Here is an 8419-nt window from a genome sequence, read left to right as displayed (position 1 = left end):
TGTAGAAACGAATGCCGGTGTTGCGGGTATTTCTTGCTGCTTCTGATTGATGCTGGTTTTTTTCGTCTCGCTCTGTCAAAGCAGATAAAAAATTATGGCTATTGTTTCTAAAAGAAATATTTGAAGCTCTAGTAATGTTGACTGATGGTAAAAATGAAAATATTTATATTACCTTTCATGGGTGAAAAAAGGTTTGTAGTCTCTGGTTTGTAATCTTTGAGTTTTCCAGGAAGTTGATGGTCCTTTATTTGGTTGGTTTTACCGAATATGAGTGTGTATACGTACTCCGCTTTCCATTCGGCATCGACCTTGCTGGGCTGCAGGCATGTGAAAATGTATGGTTTATAGTTACGTGTTGTTCACAATTGTTAATAAACTAATTACGGCAATAAAGAAATCAAGTTATTTGACGTGTATGTAGTGGTAACTTACATGAAAATCCTCTCTGTCCTTGACCAGTTCTTTCCCATTATAGTATTTCGCAAATTGGGCCGTGAAGTGACCGCATTGTGTTCCTTCTTGCTTTGGTGTGCAGACCCCGTGAGGCCTTTCTGCTATCCTTTCCCAATCTGGTTCGTTCTTGTGTTTTAGTCCGTGGTGCTTGTTCATCAACATGGACATCCTTCTCATCTGTTATTGCATTATGGTTTTGTTGTTTGGGTGCAGCATTGAGGAAAGTAAGAGTATCATACTATCATGATGAAAAGAGGAAATCAATGTACAAAAAGTACGTACCAGTTCTTCTCGATGCACGTGGTGTTGACTCCAAGACAAATCGGCGTAGTTTACGTAGTTCAGTGAGTCAAGGATGTCGATGCTATCTCTGTACTTGTTCAGTACATAGCGCGTGTAGTGGTTGTTTGTGTGATGAGGTATCATGATCTACGTTGAGAGAGGAGATCATTGTTGATGTAAAAATTGAATTTCATTTTATCGTTGAAGCTCAAAGAGAATAGGTCATGTGCTAAGTAATAATACTGAACTTACCATCTTCGAATGGAGGATGTCTTTACCTCCCACGAGGAGTTCAAATCCTTTTAGTGCTTCGTCCTCGTTGAATTCTGATAGCTCTCTATTATCATAATTGAGACCGAGCACCAGCTTCAAGAAAGAGAGTGTGTGGTTTTAGTTAAATATTCTATCATAGTAATGGCGGTGGTGTTTTTGTGGGTGAGGTATGCATACATTTGCGAAACCTACAGGGAGTACAGTTGTGTCGTCTGGGTTGAATTGTTCTTGTTCTTTCCATTCCTCCAGTAACACGTTTAGCATGGAGCCCTCCATCTGTGTTTCTTCTTTTCCTGCTTGTTCCATGAAGGATTTTGCTGAAATGCAGTCTTCTCGGTTTGAGCTTTTATATTTATATAGCACTTGTCTGCAAGGAGGGTTTGGAAGTAGGTGAGTGAATTGTTAGTTGGATGTTAGAGAATCTGTAGCTCTCTGTAATTGTTTCCATGGAACTAGGAGAATCTACTTACCCTGCGCATTCTCTCTGTCCTTGTCGGCTCATCAGATATCTATAGAGTTGTATGGCCTTTTCTCTGTAAATGAAATCTCCTGGAACAAGTGATGCAACCTTGACTTTCCCAGGTTCCTTGCTTGGTCGTTTGAATGGCCTCTTAATTGAGATTATGTTTGCTGAGCTGATCTCTGATGATTGAATCACTGAGGGTTTTGGGGATCTTGTCTGTACTCTTGCAAGATGCCTTGCCTTTTTCTTGTCGTGACCTAACTGCGCCTGCTCATTAGGCTGCCTAGGTGTTGGTGATTCCTTTTGTGTGCTGTTGTTTTTGATGCTCGGTTCTACTGAGATTGCAGCATCGCGTTTCCTTTGTTCAAGTATCTTTTCTGTTAAATCCTTCTCTTTCTGCTTCTTTTCTTCTTGTGCATGTTTCACCTCGAGTGATGTTCCTGGTTTGCGATCTTCGTCAACAGGGTTCTTGTTCTGTTTGGAAAGCTCTTGTTGGCTAGTTGGTATGCTTTTTGTCCTGTTATCACCTTCTAAAGTAGAGCCTGTTATGTCTTCTGTCTTTTTATTTGGGGGTGGTCTGTCTGGTTCTATCGGTGGATCTTTCCTTTCGTCTTCTTTTTGTAAATCAGTGTCTGGCTGCGCGTGTTGTTCCCTCTGTAAACCAGCATCTGTCCGGGCTTGTTCTTCCGTGAGTGCTTCTTCAGACGCTTTGGTGGTATCCTTGCTGCTCACATGATAATCTTCTTTCTCCTCATCGCTGCTTGTGTCATTAATGTCAATAACTTGTATCTCTTGAGCACTCGTCCCAATGTGCTCGGGAGTTGGAGGAATCTCTTCTTGAATTATGTCACAATGTATTCGTTGCATTTCACTGTCTTCCATATCGACCTCAGAGTTCAGCATATCTGTTAAAATAAAAAATAAAAAATTATTGGTGTGTCTCTGAAAATTATATAAGTAGAATTTTACTTTGTTGTCTTCAGAAAGAGAAACCTTTGGTGTAGTTGATTAATGACAGTGCGGCCGTATCTCTGAAATGGCTGATTATTTGATAGAGAATTTTCTTCCTCAACTCCGGGACTTGTTCTTCTGTTAGGTACACTGTTTCTCCACCGTCGGTGTAGTGCTTTGCGTTCATGAACATATAGAACGCACAGTCGAGTCTGCAGGTAGAAGGATGATTGGTTATTGTCGTTGTCCAAAGATGGTTGGGCAGTTTAGGTGAAGTTGTCCTAATGTCCTATGTTTTTTATGGATTTCATTAATAATTTAATTGTTACAGTGAGTAAGGAAAAGGAGAAAGGTTTGTAGTGCTTACGTTCCTCCCTGAAGTGGCACCTGCATTTTGACCTTTTCAAAATGGTCAATACTACTTGGAGACAGCTGGAGCAATTTGCTTACTTGCTTCCATATCCTCTTTACTCTGCTTGTTACTGTGTTGAAGTAATCCATTGTGCCTTGATATTCATCTGGTAAAGAGTCAAGGAGTTCAAAGCGCTCTTTTTTCATGTTTATTGTAACAACAAAGTAGTGGCCCACAACTCCTTCTCGAATAGGCCCGCCTATGCAAACTGGTAGAAAGAACTGCAAAATGCAAAATAAATAAATAAGGGATCCTTCTTGGATTTAGTCATGATTTGTTGATCGTTAGATGGAATTGTAGTGCCGAGATTGTATTTCTTATCTGTAACATGAGATGTGCTTACTATGTTGAAATCTTGTAGTTGCTCTCCTTCTTCCAGATCAAGGAATCTTTTAAGCCTTTTAGGCATTGTCTTGTCTCTGACGTGTGCTTCGTCTTTATTTTTGAACTCCAATGGATCTTCGTGGTTGGCCATGCGTATTGATGCCTGCTTTTTTTGTCACATGTGCGTAAAAGAGATTTGTAAATTCAATTGTACAGAAAGGTTGATTGATCGATAGAGTGATATTCATTGTTGAAACTTGAGGTTTACTTACGGTGTTGTATGTTGATAGAATCTTTCTCTTTGTGCCCCTGAATTGCTTTTTCAACATCTGTAGCATGACTGCCATGGTTTCGCTGCGCACTGCCTTTCCAGACTTGAAGCTTTCTGCCATGAGGCTCACCGTTACTGTTGACGTCTCTGTATTTATAAAAATCTCGTGCCTGCAACATATATATATATTTATATATTTACAGGTATACATGTAAAATGTTTAAGGGAGAAAATCATTGGAAGAATATAATTCGTTGGTGGTAACATGAACTTACCCTTTGTCCTTATTCGCTGTCATGACGTTGTTGTACAGGCGTTCGATCCCTTCATCTTTTGTGCCTTCTTCGATGGCCAGGTTTTGTATGATCAATGGTTCACGTTCTCTTTGAGTGCCGTCCTGGCTTACCGTTGTGTTTGTGGCGGCAACATCTTTTACAGCACAATGTTTCTTGTCTGATGGTGCGGCCTTTTTCTTGTTGTTGTCTGACTTTCTCTCTGGAATGTTTGCTGCATGGTCTCCCAATGCACCGTGGCCCTTTGCTTCTTTGCTTGTGTCTGCGTGCGTGTCTTGTTGAGGTTTCTGCGTTATCGTGCAAAAGCGTGGTTAAAAAATAATTAAATATGCTCGTTATTTTCATTATAGTTTAGTGCCCGTTCCCTAAGAAAAATACTCAAATGTTTAGTGTGTCTTTGAACTTTTTTTTGTAGCTTCACCTTTTCAGTCGTTTCCGCCGGTGCTGCCTCTTCGAGCTTTTCTTCTTTGAGTGGAGGTTTTTGGAGCTCCTCAGGATCTTTTTCGTTTTGTTCATCCGTGGTGTCGTCGTTTTTGTCTTGTGGCTGTTGAGACATAGAGGTAGGTAAATGAGATTGCATTTGTGTCTTTGTTCACTCAAATATCTAATTTCCTTAAAAGCAGGTTATCTCACTTCACCTTTTCAGTCTTTTGCGTCGACATTGGCATTCCTGTTATTTCTTGCTCGGACAGCGAAGGTTTTCTGGCTTGGTCTACGGCGGTTACGTTGTCCGTCTTAAACTTTATTTACTTTTTTGTTTTAAACTTTATTTACATTTACTTTTTTATACTTTTCTGTGCATGCATAACTTTTTTGTTTTAACGTCGTAGGAGCAGGTGCGTGTAGCTTTACCTCGTTGGTCTTCGATGCTAGTGGCATGTCTTCTCGGTTGTGTTTGTCACGTGAAGACTGCTCTTTGGTCGGCGTACTGGGTACCATTTTAGTCGCCATTTGCCCTTGTTTTTTGGTTTGTTCTGTTTCTACTCCTTGCTGTTCTTCGGCATGACCGTCCTCGTTTGTTTCCTACGTTTCATGAAAAAGGAAAAACATGGTTCATTGCTTGTAATTCTTGTATTACTGTGACAGGTTGTGTTGGGCAGTACATTTCTTATAAATTTTGGGAAAATGGTTCTTGTAGAATTTTACCTTTGCGCCGGTGGTTGGGATATCCGTTTGTGCGCCCACTTTTTCTTTGCTTTGTATACCAGCCTTGGGTGTGTCACCAGGTGCAGTGTCTGAGGCTTTCTCCCCTGTATCGGTCATCTGAAATGCTCTTGTGCTGAAGAGCTCTTCTATATCAACTTTCTGTTTTGCATGGGCATCCTCTTCTCTTTGATGTGCTTGTAATACCTGATAGATGAAACAATATGAGTTGACGGTATTTGGGCAAAGTGGGTTTGGAAGTTTTACCTCTTCTTTGTTGTTTTCTTCTTGTTTTTATGCCGTGCTGTTAACGGTCGATGCTAGATCAGCCCGTGCCTCGTTTGCGGGAGCGTTGGTATGATACTTGTCCGGCTGAGTGTATATTTTGTTGCAGATTTGTCAGTTAACTCAAGACCGTTTCTAGTTTAGAGAGAAGAGACTTTTTAGAAAGAAGAGACTGATTTTTTATACTCACGTCTTTGCTGCCTCCGATCCTGTTCGTCTCTTGTACTGCTCCTGTTGACGCTCTTGAGGGAGCATCATCTATTGTTGGGTTGCTTGTTCTATTGCTTCCATCCTCTTGCTTGGTGTTGTTGACGACATGCTGCTGTTGGCCTTTATGTTTCGGTGGCGTTCTCTTGCCGTGTCCCTGACAGAACCGAAGACAGATTTTTTAAGTTCAAGTTTGAAAGCATCGCTTTCGAGTCACATGGATGATGTATTTGTTCTCATTTACCTGTTTCTCATCTTGATTCTCTGCTTCTGCAGCTACTTTTCTACCTTGTTCTTGCTGTCCTTCGGCACTTGCTGTATTGGTTGATACGTGCTCCTTGCTTTGCTCTTTGTTATGTTCTTTTGTACCCCTCTGGCTAATTCTCGAGGTCTGTGTTCTTGATTTTGTTATTCTTTTCTTCCTTTCATGTTTGTTTTGTTGGTCTTGTTCTTCCTTCTTCCCTTTTCTCCTCGCTCCTGGTTCTGCTGTGGCTGCGACTTCTTTCGTGTGGTTGCCATGTACAAGTGCAGCTGTGGCTCCTGCGTCTGCTCCGTCCTGCAACTTCAGCGCCGTCTCTTCTGGTAAGCTCACTCTGCAAACAATGTCCTGAAATTTTCTAAGTTGTTCGAGAGAATCAATCAGGGCCGTTGTTTGTTGCACCACTGAGTTCTTCATGCTTTCATCTAATTCCTCCTCTTGTTCGCTGCATTGGTGTCCAGCCCTGGTCTTTATTCCCGGTATCTGTTTTGTTTCATCGAGTACTTGTTTCAACGTTTCTTCTATCCTTCCGAATATTTCATATGATCATGTGCTGGTGCCTGTGACTGGTTCCTTTCTTCCACTCGTGCTGACATGTGCTTCGTCCTGGCGCTTGGTTGAAGGTGGTAGTAGCTTCGTCGTCTGCTGGTGCTCCTATTGTTGTGCTGGTATCATCTGTATTGAATACGAAGGTGTTGTTGTGCTGGCATAGAAGATCCTCTCTGCTGGTCCTTTCCATGTCTGCATTGTTTCGACAGAATGGAATTGGTTAGACTGGAAACCGTTTTTATAAGGGATGATGCATATATATCCAATAGGGCTATACCTTTATCTTGCCAAATTCATAGTCATATGGTCGTGCTTTTCCGCCCCTTTTCATGTCTGCTCTAGCTATTTTCTTTAGGTCAATCTCTTTTAGGTGGTTTGCTCGCGGTAATGATGTCTTGTCCATTGTCTTTGCAATCTTGCGCATTTCTATTGTGTCGGTCGGCAGCAACAGGGAGTCGAGGTACATTATTACTGGTCCCTGTGCTAAACCATTGAGATGCTTTTTGTTCTTTTCTTCCTGAGGCAACAACCTGTGCTTCTGCCATATCTTGGCTCCTTCCTTAATACTTTCGACGATTACCTCGCAGAAATCCATCTTTGCCATTTCTGGATAGTCCAAGTCCTTGACCATAATGGCTTGTTTGCTGAAGGTAGGGGAGATTGTTCCATAGACAACGTTGTGGAAAAAAATAAGGAAAAATATTTTAACTGATTTCCTGTTTGATTGTTCGTCATCTACTTTCACCAACTTTTGTAGTTCTTTAAACAGATCGTCATGATGGAAATCCATTTTCTTGAGGCCAAGTTCTGTGATCAGTTCTTTCATTGAAGTTGGGATCTTCTCTGGCCTTGGTGCTGACTTTTCCGTGCCGTTTGGGTATCTAAACACCTTGTGTATAGCTTCCTTGGTAATCTTGATTTCTTTCAGCTGATCAGCATCACCGAATGTTATTGTCATGCTTTCTGTGTCCAGGTTGTCGTAGATGTGTGCTGTAAGCGGTTTGCAGATGGAGCGCTTTATTTGGTATTCCTCTATGCTTCCAAACCCGGTCGTCCTAACATCTTGCCAGTGACGTTCTTCTAGTAAGTTCCATGCTCTATCGACCTGATCAAATGCTGCTCCTGCCTTGATTTCACATTTGCCCTTAGTTGTTGTTGCCTCATGTTCATCATCCGTTCTTGCTGCCAATTCTTTTCCACTTGTGTTTATCCTCTTTGTCCGCTTCTGTCTTGGTTTTCCCTGTGTAGAAAAAGAGTGTTTTGTTATAGAGGATGGTTTGGTTTTCATGGGTGAAAAGTGGTAGGAAAAATCTGTAGAGAAAATGTGTTTTACATCATTGTTGCTGTCCTCTGCGGCGCCACCGTTGTCCCCTGCGGCGTCATCGCCCTTGGCACGAATGAGATCATCATCATGTTTTGTGCCATCATCGTCGTCGGCAGCATCACGCTCTGACTCTTTGCTGGCATCATCCTCGTCTTCTTCCAACCGTTGTCTTTTGTTTTTCTTCTTGGTTTTAGTTAGTTCATTCTTGACCCCTGTAACTTCTGGCGGGAGCACCATTAGAGGTCTTGGCTGCTGCTGCTGCTGCTGCAAGGTAGCACTATCGCTGATGAGTTGAGTTTTGTCCTTTATCTTTTGTCTTTTTGTTCTAGGAGGAACGACAGTCTTGGTTTCTGATGGCCTCTCTTTTTGTAGCTCCCTGCTCGAAGTTGGTGCTGGCACTTGCTCGGGTGCTTCGTTGTCCATGTTCCGCTTCGTTCTTTTTTCTGACGGGTCAGGAGAGATGAGTGGTTTTTTTGGATATGCACTATGAAGTTCAGACAAAATCGTTTCAATATCTCCTCCTGCACATCCGTCACCTGCACGATGATTATGTAACAAAAGGATTACGTAGCAAAATCGAAATAAATGGGATATAGTTTTAAAACCATGTCTTCCATGACCGCACAAAAAGAATCTGAAACTTAATCTACATAGATTCATAAGATAGCCCTTTTCTTTCATTTCCTGAGCTAAAAAGGCGATCAATCCATTGTTTTCTTGGTATATCAAGTCTTCCTCCTAACTCTTGGTTTGGCCAATGAGTGATGGAAATTAGGGTCAGGTGTGAGCAATATGGCTGCTGTCAAGTCCATATCAGTGAGGGGAAGTCTTTTTTTTATAGGGAAAAAACACTACAGATGATATTCTGTAAATATAATTGTAAGGTTTAGAGGGTAAGATAAAATGTTCTCGAATGAATAATGATACACA

This window comes from Triticum aestivum, chromosome 4D (genome assembly GCF_018294505.1).
Source record: "Triticum aestivum cultivar Chinese Spring chromosome 4D, IWGSC CS RefSeq v2.1, whole genome shotgun sequence".
Taxonomy (NCBI): Eukaryota; Viridiplantae; Streptophyta; class Magnoliopsida; order Poales; family Poaceae; genus Triticum; species Triticum aestivum.
The sequence above is the reverse complement of the archived record's forward strand: the minus strand, read 5'-3'. Positions refer to the sequence as shown.